Raw genomic sequence first — 15,001 nt, 5'->3', positions numbered from 1 at the left:
GGGTAGATACAGGTGTATTCTGCGGTGCAGGCACACAGACAACACCCAGTCACCCACTAACTCCTGCAGATGGCAGATAGCTCAATTAGAGAACAGCAATGAAGGTTAGATACAGGTGTATTCTGCGGTGCAGGCACACAGACAACACCCAGTCACCCACTAACTCCTGCAGATGGCTCAATTAGAGAACAGCAATGAAGGGTAGATACAGGTGTATTCTGCGGTGCAGGCACACAGACAACACCCAGTCACCCACTAACTCCTGCAGATGGCAGATGGCTCAATTAGAGAACACTCAGAACAGCAATGAAGGGTAGATACAGATGTATTGTGCGGTGAAGGCACACAGACAACATCCACTAACTCCTGCAGACGCCGGAACACTACACAAGGCCACCGCGCTGGTGGCCTTATATAGTGTGGGGCGTGTACTACACAGCCTGAGCTATAATTGGCCACAGGCATCCTACATGACTATAGAAAAAAAAAAAAGCATTTTTAAATCCTGACCATAATAATAATAATTATATATACAAAAAAATTATACAAAACCCCTATACATGCCTTCAATGACATGTTCTACAGCTGTGTAGTACTGCATGTTTAGAATTAATATTTTATGTTGATAGTGAGTTTTTGATGCATTTTATCAAATAGTATGTCGGATCCTCAAACTTACAGACCGCATGCAGAGCCCCATCCTTCCTCCCAGTCCATACGTCATCACATTAATAAACATTGACAGTAGACTTATTATAAAGCAGCGCTTTATAATTTCCTCAGTGCCAGACTCAGGAAATGTTTGTACTTGCAGCAGAAAAGCTGTGATGACATAAGGGTGCTGTGGGCAACCCAGAAGTTTGAGGTCTCAACACTCCTGGAAGTGTGGCGCCAATATCTTTGCTCAGGACTCTCAAATGCCAGCTCTTCTACAGATTTCCAGCCTGTGTTTAGAAGGTGGTGACAGGGACTTATTAGAACCCAACACCAGGCACACACACAAAAAAAAAGCATCCCTTGAAGTGGAGCTAGTGGCCCACACTGCAAGGTTTATCCAAGGGAGAGGAGAAACAGTTTAAGCTGATCCTTTGCTCCCCCCTCCCGGTAGATAGCACTCCCACATTATCTGGCGATGGACTGTCCCTCAGCGTCCTCTATGGACACTACTTTAGTCTTGATAACATCAGGACATGGGGGCATGGGGGTGCATAGCTGCAGGGGCCAGACTAGCTATGAGGAGGAGCGGGTAAGTAAATCTTCTTTTATTGTTCTTCCAGACTAAAGGTTGGCAATTCATCTTCCCTAGGGCCACTTCAGAAAACTGGGACTGTTGTGGAGGGACAAATTTTATTCTGTTCAATATAATTTCTGGGCCTGGGAAGGTCAGTAAGTAAAACAAATACCTGGCACTAACAAAAATAGTATAAACAGAAAAGTCAGTGCTACTACCCATACGCCACATAGATAGCAGAGCTCCCAGGTGCTTGATCCACAGTCACTGGCTGAGTAGAGTAATGTAGAAAAAATTATCCACACTCCGGTTGTTGCTCTTAAAATTTCTTAATTTAATAGCCACAGTGAACAAATGCAGATTAACTTAGTTGACGGGTTTCTGCCTATAAGGCCTTAGTCATAACCACTATGACTAAGGCCGGGTTCACACTATATTACACGACAGTAGTACGACTTTGATCCTACTTTGCTCTGCGACATCAGTCCTACATTGGTCCTACATCCATCCGACTTTCATGAACAAACTACTTTGATCAGACTTTTCAGATAGTACAACTTGTCCTTTGACCAATCAAAACTAACACACAATGGGAGGGGCTACAACAGGGGGAAGGAAATAACACAATGTCGGATGCCAAAGTCAGATGGTTAGGACAAGGATCCGACTTTGATCCTACTGCAATGATAGTCAATGGATCAAAGTCGGACCAAAGTAGTACAGGGAGCATTTTCAAAGTCAGACCGACTTGTGTCGAGCCAGTTAAGATGGCTCCCATAGGGAAACATTGATCTTCACATGTCATGCATCGTGAGCTCCCAATGTCGGCGCATTTGTCGTACCAGTGTGGACCTGGCCTTATAGGCTGAAATGTGTCAATTCACTTACTTTATCTGCATTTGTTCACTGTGGCTATTCAATAAAATGAAGACATTTTAAGTAGAGGTCGACCGATATATCGGCCGATATTTGCAGTTTTTTAAATAATCGGCATCGGCCGATTGTGCTGATAAAAAGCCGATTCTACAGCGGGACTTTGAAATGACTTCTGTAAGAAGTCAGTGTGAGTTGCCTGAAAATCACTTAGACCCCCCAAAAATTATATATATTTTTTTAGCAGAGATCCTAGGGAATAAAATAGCGGTTGTTGCAATATTTTATGTCACACGGCATTTGCACAGAGGTCTTTCAAATGCATTTTTTTGGGAAAAAAATACACCATTTAAAAAATAAAAATAAAATAAAAACAGTAAAGTTAGCCCATTTTTTTTTTTTTTGTCCAAAAGTTTTGACTACCCGTTTTTATTTAATATATAGTTTTTTTTTTTTTTTAAATCTAGATCATACATACAAGTAAACTGATTGGAGGTTTGTTTTGTTTAATAAATGTTTAAGTGTAAGAAATTTTCTGTATCACTTATGAAGGCTGCTTTCACACTGGAGCGGGCAGGCGTTGATGGTAAAACGCAAGTTTTAGCGGCTCTTTACCATCATTTTAGCGGTGCTATTTGGCTGCTAGTGGGGCACATATAACCCAGCTAGCGGCCAAGGAAGAGGTTAAATGCCCCCATGAAGCACCGCTGCCAAATCGCATGGCATGCGCTTCGGCAGTGGTGCCCATTCATATAAATGGGCAGGAGTGGTGGAGGAGCGGTATACACCACTCCAAACGTGCTGCTTGCAGGACTTTTTTTTTTAAGATCCTGCCAGCGCATCGCCTCAGTGTGAAAGCACTCTGTCTTTCACACAGACTGCAGGGGAGCCATTTTGCAGGCACTTTACAGGCGCTATTTTTAGCCCAAAAGCGCCTTAAAAAACGCCCCAGTGGGAAAGGTGTGTTAGATCAAGGGGGATTAAAAATAAATAAATAAAATAAAATCGGCCTAACATATCGGCCCAAAAAAATCGGCATCATATATCGGCCGCCATGATTTCTAAATATCGGCATCGGCCAGAGAAAAACCTTTATCGGTCGACCTTCTACAGTATGGAAAAAAGGTACAATTGCTCATGAAATAGGTCTCTTTCAGTCGGGCAGTCATGGGGGTGGTAAAAACGAGAGGCTGTGCTGTGGCTTTACCGCATGTGTCAAATTTTCAAAGGTGTACAGGCTGGAGGCCCTTGCTTGGATGCTCTATAGCAGCCTTTCTAAATCTTTTTACCCAAGAGCAACCCATTAAAAAATGTTTAGGTTTTGGGGAACCTCTACTGAAATCATTGGGGGCCAGTGAGAATAATGGCCCCCTAAGGCTGGCCATTCACATTGCAAATTTATTTCCTGCAGATAACAAATTTTCACAATTCCCCCATCAACACAGGCAGTGCTGACAGGAGAATCAGCAATTGTCTGCTCCTGGCGGGGGAAGCCATCCTTGCTGGGGGAAGACAGTGATTAGCTAGCGGCTATAGCAGCCGCTTGTGATAATCGCAAGCCAATCCGACAGGCTGGTTGTACCCAAGTTGATCGATCTATCAACTTGGTACATTCAGTGTGTCCATTAATGAACTGAATCTACTAGCCAAGATTTGAATTGTGTATGGCCGGCCTTTAGGGACAACTAATAAGATCTCATATGTCATGCTGCTGGCTCTGCCATGTGGCATAGGCCTCAGAACTATGCAGGCACCATCAGATGAGAGCTCAAAGTCGATGATGGTAGGAAGCCATATCAATCTCTGGGCGAACCCTGGTGAACAATGGCTGGTCTATAATGTGGGATCTAATCAGTGATTTCTTGCCTGATGGGGAACAGGTGAGTATAAGGCCCATAGTACACATATGATCCTGTCACAGGTGACAACTGTCCAGCAGCAAAAGCCAAATGTAGGGTATAGTGAACACGTCTTTACATGGATCACTCCTTCGCTGGACCAGTTCTCCATTGCTGACAGAAGAACTGAAGAATATCACTCACCGTTGACAGCTCGCTAATCCGGCCAATGAGAGAGTGACACAGGGAACCAGGTGACAATTTACTTTGCCCTACATAGCCTTTCAATTGCTAGCAAGCCGTGGGATCAATGACAGCATCACTAGTGCACATGATTATTCACACGGGTGTACAGTAGCATACTCCCATACGGTGGCCTTGTGTGAGTGGCCATGCATCCCTGTACAGTCACTGCCATTCATGTCAATTGGGACGCAGTGACTGCATGTACACAGCCTCTGCTCCCAATCTGACAGCTGTGTGAGTGTACAGCCCTGCAAGCAGTCAGCATGTTATTCATGTCTGTGCAGCCGCTGTGTTGCAACTAAAATGCATGGGACTGCCTGCATAGGGATACATGAACACCTGTGTGGGCAAATAAGGCCCTCATATGGGTGTACACATAGTGCGCCTTGTGAATGAGGCCTAAGAGTAAATAAGGCCCTCATATGGGTGTACACATAGTGCGCCTTGTGAATGAGGCCTAAGAGTGCCAATTTTCCTCTTCACTCACAGATAAACACTAAAGCCCCATGCACTGTGTGCCTGTGGACCTTTTAAATACCCCATCCTGAGTGGAGATAGCCCGGTCTGAGGCCTCGACCACACAGGCACATAGGGCTGTATAGTGTGGACAGGTGTGTGTTTATGTGGTGCGAAAAATTCTGGATGAACCCTCTGCACACTGCTATACCCTTTCTAGCAAACTTTGCAATAAAAGAGGGATTTTTAGTTCACACATATTGCAATACATGTATAAGCTGGCCAACTGCATCAAAGCAATCCCTCTTTAGCCAGTCCTACTCTGCTCTGCCACTGCAAATGCTACTGTGGACACCATGCCAACCTGGGGCACACAGACACAAAATGGGGGAGAACTACATGGTTTAGGTCTGGCCACTGATGTGCAATACAACAGTGGCCAGACCTAAACCGTGTAGCTCTCCCCCATTTTGAAAAGGAAAAGTGTAAAAATAAATGAAACAAGAATGTGACCGGGGGGTGTGACCGGATGGAGTTGGGCGTGAGCGAGTGAGTGGGAGCGTGTGTGTCTGAGCTCCTGCCTCCGCCCGGTGTCATGTGGAACACCGCTCTCTGATGAGTATAGCTGCGATGACCAGACCCCCTCTGCTGTAGCTCTGTAGCGTGAGCGTGAGCAGCGTGTAGCGTGGCGCGCACTGCTTCCCGAACGCCCACCGCTTCGCATCGGCGGAAATTGACGGAGATCCCCGAGTGTTCCCGAGTGCTCCCGAGACGAGCGTTCGGAAAGCTCCGCTACTACGCTGGTCGTTCGGAGATCCACGGATGGGAGGAAGCCTAGACCCCACATGAGGCTAAGCCAAGGACACGCCGAGCAAGTTCCATGACGGCCTTGGACGACAGCACTCCTCTCGGCGATACCGGTCTGCTCTATTGAGGGAACAACCTGTCGGCAGTGCGGTGAGAAAACGTTATTGAAGCTAAGGGGATGTTAGCACCTGGGCAGAGCCTGCGGCTTACCTGATACCTCAAGGTGGAGAGCTGTATAGGCAATCACTGCTTGTCTGGAATATCAGCCTTTTTTTTTTTTTACCTGTCTTGCTCTTGATGACTGTCCGTTGAAACGAGCTTATTGCATGAATATAATCAATAAGAGCTTTGGCAGTGTGTGTCTCGCGCCTGGTGAACTGTTCGGATCTCCTCCCCAGGTTCTTTCTCAAATATTTGAGCCTTTTGCTGGGAAGTAGTGATTTGGCAACACTAATATTACAGTATTAGCCTTTATCCCCTGCCGGTTTAGTGAACCTTCTATGCGCTTTTTACCATGCTTAGCAAACGTGCGATAGAAGACGCACTTCACGGAGAGGGGAATCAAAAAACGCGGGCTGCTAAAGAAAAGCTGAATCAAGCCTCTGCAGCTTCGAAGCTTGAGCGTTTTGCACGTGTACCCTCCCCAGGTGGGAAAGCCCAACATCACCCGCTGGGACAATCTAAAATGCAGGGGTCTGCCGGGGACAGGAGGAGTGCAGGTTGTCCCCCACCAGATCCTGGTACCCCGCTGCCAGGAGGGGGGGTAGTTGAGCTGCCCCAAGAAGACAGCAGGGTGCCCCAAAAACCTGGGGAGGGTGGGGAACCGACTCTGCGTGAAATACTTATGGCAATCAACGACTGCAAGAACTCTATCTCTGGGCTAGACAGCCAACTGAGCAGCATCCAAAACGAAGTACACGCTATGAGCCAATTACTAAGCAATACTATTGTTAGAATGGACGCTCTGGAGGGAAGATTAAGCACGGTGGAAGATGGACTATTCCCTCTGCAGGAAAAAATAACTACACTTCAGAAACAAATTGTCGCACAGGCATCAAAAATTGATGACATGGACAATAAGAACCGCAGGAATAATGTGCGACTAATTGGCCTGCTAGAGGGTAGTGAGGGTCTTGACCCCATAAATTTCTTGGAAAACTGGTTCAGGGAATTACTGGGGGATGTTTCCTTTTCCTCTACCGCCAGCATCGAAAGAGCCTACAGAGTTCCTCTCAGATCTCATCTATCTGAGGGACGCTGTAGACCAATGATTTTAAAATTCATTAATTATAATGATAGAGTGATCTTGATGCGGAGAGTTAGGGGAATGGGAGACATCTTCTACAAGGGGTCTAGGGTGTCATTTTATCCAGATTTTTCGCCAGACCTACAAAAACAGAGGGCGGAGTTTATCCCTGTTAAACGTACTTTAAAATCGCATAATATAATGTATGCCTTATTGTACCCAGCCCGTCTCCGTGTGTCTGCTTTGGGCTCAACAATTTTTTTTAGTTCTCCGCAAGAGGCCATGAACTGGCTAGAGGAGCATAAGGGAGCCCTCTAATGACACTCAGAGTTGGTCTATGCTGGTTCCTCCCCCCCCTTTTTTTTTTTTTTTTTTTTTTCTCTCCCTTCTCTGTGTGGGTAAGGTGGGATGAGTGGGGAGGGGGGAGGGTGGGAGACAGTAAAATTCGATATTAGCATCTGTGGGAATAATTCTTATATACTTTATATTTTATATACTTACTTTGGTGTGGAATTAAGGTGTTCTAGGCTACTGCTTGCTGACTACTGATGGGTAACAATAGGGCGCAATAATTTAACTAGGAATATGGTAAAACACTATGGATTATAGAGCACTGTGATATGATAGGATGAATTTATAGATATATAGACGAATTTATAGATAATATAATATTGTATCGTTAATTGTGAACGAGCTACGATGGAGGAGTTGAGTGTGTGGGATTGGTTAATGTACTATAAATAAGGGAACACTATAGGCTGATAAGTTGGGCGGGAATAGGTATGGTCACAGATGGGGTGAGTTGGGAGGGTGGGTGTTGGGGGGGGGTCAACTACATGGGTAAATATAATTTTGTGCTGTTATGTATGTTTATCACTAGAAACAATTGGTGAATCCATCTTGGCGAAGGAATAGGGAGCCAAATGGCTGCCGTTTGGGTGAGATGGACGAACTAAATTGGTTAAAGCTGGGGTATAATGCTTTGGCCCATGGTACACTGAGATATATGGTGGATAGATAGCCCACATAATTTTTTATTTATAGAGGTAATAGGAGGTTAGAGTTGAGTTGGGGGGGTGGGGTGGGGGGGGGAACTTATATGTTGTCCCCCCCCCCCCCCCCGTTTCCCCCCTTTCTCTTTTTTTTTTTTTTTTTTTTTTTTTTTTTTGGTTTAGGGGGGGGGGGGGAAAGGAAGGGTAGGATTGGCATTATGGAGTGGTTATGTTTTCATCTCTCAATTATTGTGGACAGGGAGGGATATGATCGGGTGGGGGTCCAGTGAGCTCGGACATTGTTGAATGGGGTATGGGTATACCGGTTACAATTGAGACCCCTAGGGGTGGCTCTGATGGGCAGGGTTGGGCGGGGGGTAGGAGGGGAGGGAGTTTTCGAACGCATGCTGAGAGGGATAAGGCGACAGGTGGGGACAGTTTGAGTAGGAGGGAGGCGACGGGGAGAGGATGCGGTTCCCTCTCCCCCTACCCTCCCCCCTTTAGGGGTATATCAATTATTGGAACAGATGGGTGAGAGGAATACTACTGGGGCCTATGGCTAGGTGGAATATAACCTCGTGGAATGTGAGGGGCTTGGGAGACCCTAAGAAACGCAGGTCTGTGATGTTAGAGACGGAGGGAAGGGGACCTGGCCTGCTTTTTCTTCAGGAAACCCATTTAACTCCAATTACGGCCCCCCTGCTCCATGATCGTAAATTTCAGGCATACTATCACTCTTTTCACTCGTCATACTCTCGTGGGGTGAGTGTGCTAGTATGGAAAGGTACGGATTTTCTATGCAAAGAGTCCCAGATAGATCAGGAGGGGAGATTTGTGTTCTTGCACTGCTTAGTGGCGGGGCAAGAGTACATTTTAGCAAATATCTATATACCCCCTCCCTTTAAATTAGAGGTCATGGATAGATTTCTTATGTTCAGCCTGGGCAAAATGGGCATTCCATGGATAATTGCCGGTGACTTCAATGAAATTATAGACAAGCGCCTAGATAGGTTTCCTTGCGCAGCTGGGAATAGAACAGGTCGACTACATGAATTTCTACTGGAAGTTGGATTATGTGATATCTGGCGTATGCGATACCCTCAGGACAGGCAATATTCCTGCTTCTCCAGTACCCATCGGACGTTATCAAGGATAGATATGGGCTTGGGGAATAATGAGGCAGTAGGAGGGGTGACAGATATAGAATATGGGGTACGTGGTATCTCAGATCATTCTCCCTTAGTTATAACTTTGAATACGGGAGTGCGCGCCCCATTGAAAGAGTGGAGAATAAACCCCGCTTGGTTGGAACTAATTGATGGATCTAACCTCTTGGGGGATGAAATAGGGGAATTCCTTCAGGCTAATAGAGGGACAGCGGCCCCTGGTATGGTTTGGGATTCCCTTAAAGCCTTTATTAGGGGACTATTTATTCAGAAAATTGCAATACTAAAACGGGAGTCTCGAACTCAGGAAGAGCAAATTCGTAATAACGTTATTCAGGCTGAGAGAGAGTTTGTAGAAGACCCATCGCCGGGGAAACAACAAACCTGGGAGGATAATCAACAGATATACAAAATGGCACTCTTAAAAATAAGCGGAGAATCAACGTATTTTCCAACACCAATATTATTTTGGCGAAGGGGAGAAGGTAGGTCGAGTCCTCTCCTTATTGACTCGTGTCAACAGTCCCCCTACAGTAATATCGGCAATTAAAACGCAGAAGGGTGGCACTGTATTTAGGCCCTCCGAGGTTATGACGGAACTGGGGGAGTATTATAGAACATTATACAAATCACCGGTACAGAGCTGTGAAGATCTGGCCACTAACTTTTTGCACCAAATAGATATCCCCGTGCTTTCAGACCAGGATAAGTTGAACTTAGATTTACCATTTACTCTGGAAGAATTAAAATTGGCAATGAATAGTATGTCCAACCATAAAGCTCCTGGACCCGATGGGCTACCAGTGGAAATCTATAAGCGATACAGCGAACAGCTGATACCAGCGTTACTGGAAACCTTAAACCACGCATTGGAGGCGGGGGAACTCCCCGCTTCAATGCGGGAGGCCAATATTATTTTAATTCTTAAAGAGGGGAAGGACCAACAAGAGGTCTCGTCGTACCGGCCGATCTCTCTGTTATGTTCAGACATAAAAATATTAGCCAAGGCCTTAGCAACCCGTCTAAATAGTTGCATCCATAAACTAATCCACCCAGATCAATCCGGGTTTATCCCGGGCAGAACAACTAATTCCAATATTAGGAGAGTATTTCTAAACCTACAAATACCTAGAGACGGTGGTAATCCAGGTGCTATACTAGCTTTTGACGCCACTAAGGCCTTCGACAGCCTGGATTGGGATTATCTCTGGGGGGTATTGGAACATTTCGGCTTTGGCACCCAATTTACCAACTGGGTAAAATTATTATACAGGGGACCCAGGGCTAAGATCAAAATGGGGACCCTATTCTCCGACATGTTTTGCCTAGAAACGGGAACGAGGCAGGGATGCCCGTTGTCTCCCCTCCTGTTCGTGTTGGCGATGGAACCCCTGGCTGTGATGGCGAGATCACGCCCTGACATCCGGGGATTCCGGCGCGGAATGGGGGAGGAGAAACTGGCTTTGTTTGCGGACGATGTTCTATTTTTTGTGGATGAGGTACGGTCAACTTTGAGCAACGTGGTACGGCTAATGGAGGAATTTGGGCAGCAGTCAGGATTGGTCATTAATTGGAGTAAATCAGCCCTTATGCCATTAATAGAGTCTGAAGAGTTAATATTGCCTAGAGTTGAGGGTTTAGAAGTGGTACCTAAGCTGAAATACTTGGGGGTTTGGATTTCCAGAGATGTAGATCGATATGTAGAGGAGAATCTGGTACCATTGCTGGCAAAGTTGAAGCAGAAGGTCAATAGCTGGTGTCGCCTCCCCTTGTCTGTGGCGGGACGCTGTAACCTTGTAAAAATGATCTGGTTGCCCCAGATTTTGTACATCCTCCATAATTCACCAGTCTGGATTAACCAGAAATGGTTTGACAGACTCGAGGGATTAATTAGAGAACTAATATGGAAAAAGAGACAGCCCCGGATTCGGTTGCGGACGCTGCAACTCCCCGTGGAGAAGGGAGGAGTGGCGATCCCACACTTAAAAACATACTTCCTATCAGCCCAGCTCCAGCATTTAGCTGGGGCTGGACTGGAGGAGGGTAGCTATCCGAATCATAAACTGATGATTAATAATGCATACCATAGAATTTTAGTTGAAGTCCTGGAGGCAAATTCATTTGCCCATAAGTGTCCCACTAACGCTCTAGCAAGGAAAGTATGGCAGCTAGCTAAACGACTCTTGGACCAGGGGGGGGTAACAGAGTATACCCCCCTATGGAACAATAGAGAACTAGCGGAACTAAATAGTATAGATCGCTCTCTTGAATGGGAGAAGAGAGGGATTGGAAGATTGGTGCATCTCTATCAGGGGAACATTATAAAATCTTTTGAAGACCTTCGCCAGGAATTTGGTATCTCTAATAAAACATTTTATATATACATACAAGTGAGACATGGGATACACTCCCAGTATGGCACACTTGTAATTGAGAGGAAGAAGAATCCCCTAATACAGAGACTTCTCGAGCAAGGACAATTAAAGGGCCAGATCTCCCACCTATATACAAGACTTAAGGACAAAGTTCTGAATGGAGAGGCATTGGATAAATGTAGGAAAAGATGGGAGGATGACCTGGGTCCAATTGAGCAGGTACAATGGGACGAGATCTTAGCACAGGGGAATCTGGTGTCCATCTCCCCATCGCAGCGCATGTCCCATAAGCTTTTTCTATATAGAGCATATTACACCCCTAAAAAAATGAGGAGGATAAATAGAAAGCTTAATGGCGAGTGCCCTAGATGTGGAGCACCGGGAGATTTAATCCATATGGTTTGGAAGTGCCCAAAACGATACCGCTACTGGATAGATATTGTACGTAGTATCAATAGGATTTTCAATACTATTTTGGAACCCGAAGCTAGACTTTGCTTGCTAGGGATTATGGATACGAGTAGAATGTCTGCTGCGACAAAAATATCTATATTTAGGTGCCTGTATCAGGCTAGACGTTTGATTGCGCTGAACTGGCAAGCAAAAACCCCTCCAGTACTGAGCGCATGAACAAATGCTATAAACTCCACGATCTGGTGTGAACGGGCAATGTACATTAGACAAAATAATCTTAAAAAATTTAAGTCGCTTTGGATTCCATGGTTGCGTGATAGCGGCTACCCTCTAGATGAGATATCGTAGGATGAGACCTAGGCTGTATTGTATCTAGGCCGGGCCTGGTGGGGCGTGGGAGATTATCGGAAGACTCTTACTACTGTATCTGAGCCTCCTTACCGTTTCGCTATTGGTTAGGCTTGTTGAGTAGATTTGGTTGGACCTCACAGCAGGCGTTCGAAGTACAGGGTTGGGGGGGGGGGGGTAGGGATTAGCTCTGTAGCCCACTAGGGATAATTAGACGTTAGTTATGGTAAAGTTTTTGATATTATGTAATGTATCTTTCTTTGTTTTAAAGGATAAGTTGCTACTCCCTGCTGGTATGCAAAAAAAAAATTTTTTACAACTGTAAAAGCATGCTATCTGTATGTATATTTTAAATGCATATATATTTAATAAAGATTAATTAAATTAAAAATAAATGAAACAATAAAAAAATTAATTTAAAGCGCCCACGTCCCTGCATGCTCACAGGAAGAAGCAAACGTATACATACGTTGCGCCCACATATGTAAACGGCGTTCAAACTACACATGTGAGAGATCACCGCAAACGTTAGAGCGAGAGCAATAATTCTAGCGCTAGACCTGCCCTGTAACGCTAAACTGATAACCTGTAAAAAAAAAAAAAATGAAAGTGTCGCCTATGGAGATTTTTAAGTACCGAAATTTGGCGCCGTTCCACGAGTGTGCGCAATTTTAAAGCATGACATGTTCGGTATCCATTTACATCATCTTTCACAGTATACAAAAAAGTTGGGCTAACTTTAGTGTTTTTTTTTTTTTAATTCATGAACGTTTTTTTACCAAAATAAAAGACGTTTGAAAAATTGCTGCACAAATACCGTGTGACATAAAACCACCATTTTATTCCCTAGGGTCTCTGCTAAAAAAAAAACATATAGAATGTTTGGGGGATCAAAGTGATTTTCTAGTATGATTTTTACATGTAGGTGAGGAGTGCTACGTGGTTGGGTTGTCACCACCATATAAACACACCCCGTCCTCACCAGGGCCGGGACAAGGGGAGGGCAGGAGGGGGCGGCTGCCCCTGGTGCAATGGTTTATTGCAGGGGTAGGAGGCACCCTGACCCTAAGGGAAAGGGGGGCGCAGTTTGGCATCTTTGCCCTGGGCGCTGAATGACCTTGTCCCGCCATTGGTCCTCACAATGTACAGCCCTCTGTCACCATCTGAATGAGAGCTGTGGGTGGAGTTGCCCTTTAAGCCAACACAAATATTATATAGGAGTGAACATCTAGATTCTACCATTAGGCCGTGACAGGTTCTCTTTTTAGTAAAATGCTCCTGAAAAATAAAATGGATATTTAAAACAGGCAGTGCTGCTCCTTTAAGAACTCCCAGCTTGAGGAACTACAAGTCCCAGCACAGCCTGTCCCTTCCCCCTCCCACCCAGCTATATATCCAGTCTGACAATGGCAAGAGGAATTAACACAGGTAGCTCCACCGGCCCGCCACTGTAGTATCATATTTTGCTTCCCATCGTAGAACGCTCCGGAAGTGACATTGCAGCCAGAAATTTCGCACTGCGCATGTGCGATGTGTTCCAAACACTTGCGCCATGCGTTCCAGAGGATTTGCGACAATGCAGTTCAGTGAAACCGTCAGATAATGTCACGGAAGTGAAGGGAGGTAATCGTGACGTTAACTTTAGACAGAACAGAGAGAGAGCGGGTAACCGTGGCTCGGGGAGGGGATTACCTCCCCTCACTTTCGTGACATTATCTGTCAGTTTCACTGGTCTGCATTATCGCAAATCATTTGGAACGCATGGCGCAAGTGTTTGGAACGCATCGCGCATGCGCAGTGTGAAATTTCTGGCCGCAGCGTCACTTCCGGAGCGTTCTACGATGGGGAGCAAAATATGACACTACAGTTACACCGCCCAAGGTGCCCCCTGTGTCTCATAGCAATGCAGCCTCCAGCACGTGACCCACTTTAAGCTCCGCCCACCCGCCGCTAAGTCCCCCTCCGGGTAAAACGGGCGAGGTACCCAACTTACGCAGTTTGAATGAATGTCTTCCAGTATAGACACATCAACGTCACCGCCCTCCTCATCGGAAACCCCACCCACCGCGTCCTCCGTCTAACGCTATCGTGCGGGGAAGGGATGTGGCTGGGTCATGTGATAAGAGTGAGGGGATGTGGGCGGGGTTTTCATCGCCTTCTATGGCTGGACATTTCAGTCATGTCTGTCTGCAATAATAATAGCAATAATAAAAATAAATAAAAAATAAATGGGCAAGTTTTATTTAAAGGACACGTCCGTTTTTAGTGAAAAGTCCACACTGCCTAGCTAATCCTCCCATCTATTAAAGTGGTTGTAAATGTAAACCCTTACAATCCATGTTTTGCTACGGGTAAGCCTATAAATAGGGTTTACAACCACTGTAAAGCGGAGTTCCGCCATTTTTTTTTTTTTAAGTCAGCAGCTACAAATACTGCAGCTGCCGACTTTTAAGATATGGACACTTACCCGTCCTGCGCGCCCGTGATGTTGGCGCCCAAAGCCAATCTGTCGCTCGGCTCTCGGGTGCTGCCGCCGCCATCTTGGGTATGGGAATTGGGAAGTGAAGCCTTGCAGCTTCACTTCCCAGTTTCCTACTGCGCATGCGTGAGTCGCGCTGCGCAATAAGAACAGTCCCTGCTGTCTCTGGGATCCTTGTGTTTCCCAGCAGACAGCCGGGGCTCCCGCAGGAAGTGGCGTAAGTACCCGCAGATTCTGTGGATATCTATGCCCGGATGTGGGTGCAGATACCTGTATCAGTACCCCCCCCCCCCGCAGAAAGGTGGCAATTGTGGCACCGGAGGGGGGAAGGGTTCCGATGAGTGGAAGTTCCATTTTAGGGTGGAACGCTGCTTTAACCACTTGCTTACTGGGCACTTAAACCCCCCTCAGTCCCAGACCAATTTTCAGCTTTCAGCGCTGATGCACTTTGAATGACAATTGCGCGGGCATACAACACTGTACCCAAATGAATTTTTTATCATTTTTTTCCCACAAATAGAGCTTTCTTT

At 45.8% G+C, this 15,001-nt stretch overlaps 1 protein-coding gene across 1 annotated transcript in view; it reads right to left on the bottom strand.

Moving 5' to 3' along the window:
- The window catches only part of G6PC3 (glucose-6-phosphatase catalytic subunit 3), an 80,175-nt gene extending 66,071 nt beyond the window's left edge, over window positions 1–14,104 (bottom strand). The window contains exon 1 of the mRNA XM_077460039.1: window positions 13,986–14,104. The gene's annotated coding sequence lies outside the window, so the exon portion shown is untranslated. The remainder of the gene's footprint in view (window positions 1–13,985) is intronic.
- Between the last annotated feature and the right edge of the window lie 897 nt (window positions 14,105–15,001).

Source organism: Lithobates pipiens, unplaced genomic scaffold (assembly GCF_037356315.1).
Source record: "Lithobates pipiens isolate NorthernLeopardFrog02 unplaced genomic scaffold, aLitPip1_a1.2 Scaffold_28, whole genome shotgun sequence".
NCBI lineage: Eukaryota > Metazoa > Chordata > Amphibia > Anura > Ranidae > Lithobates > Lithobates pipiens.
This window is presented reverse-complemented; position numbering and strand designations above follow the sequence as displayed.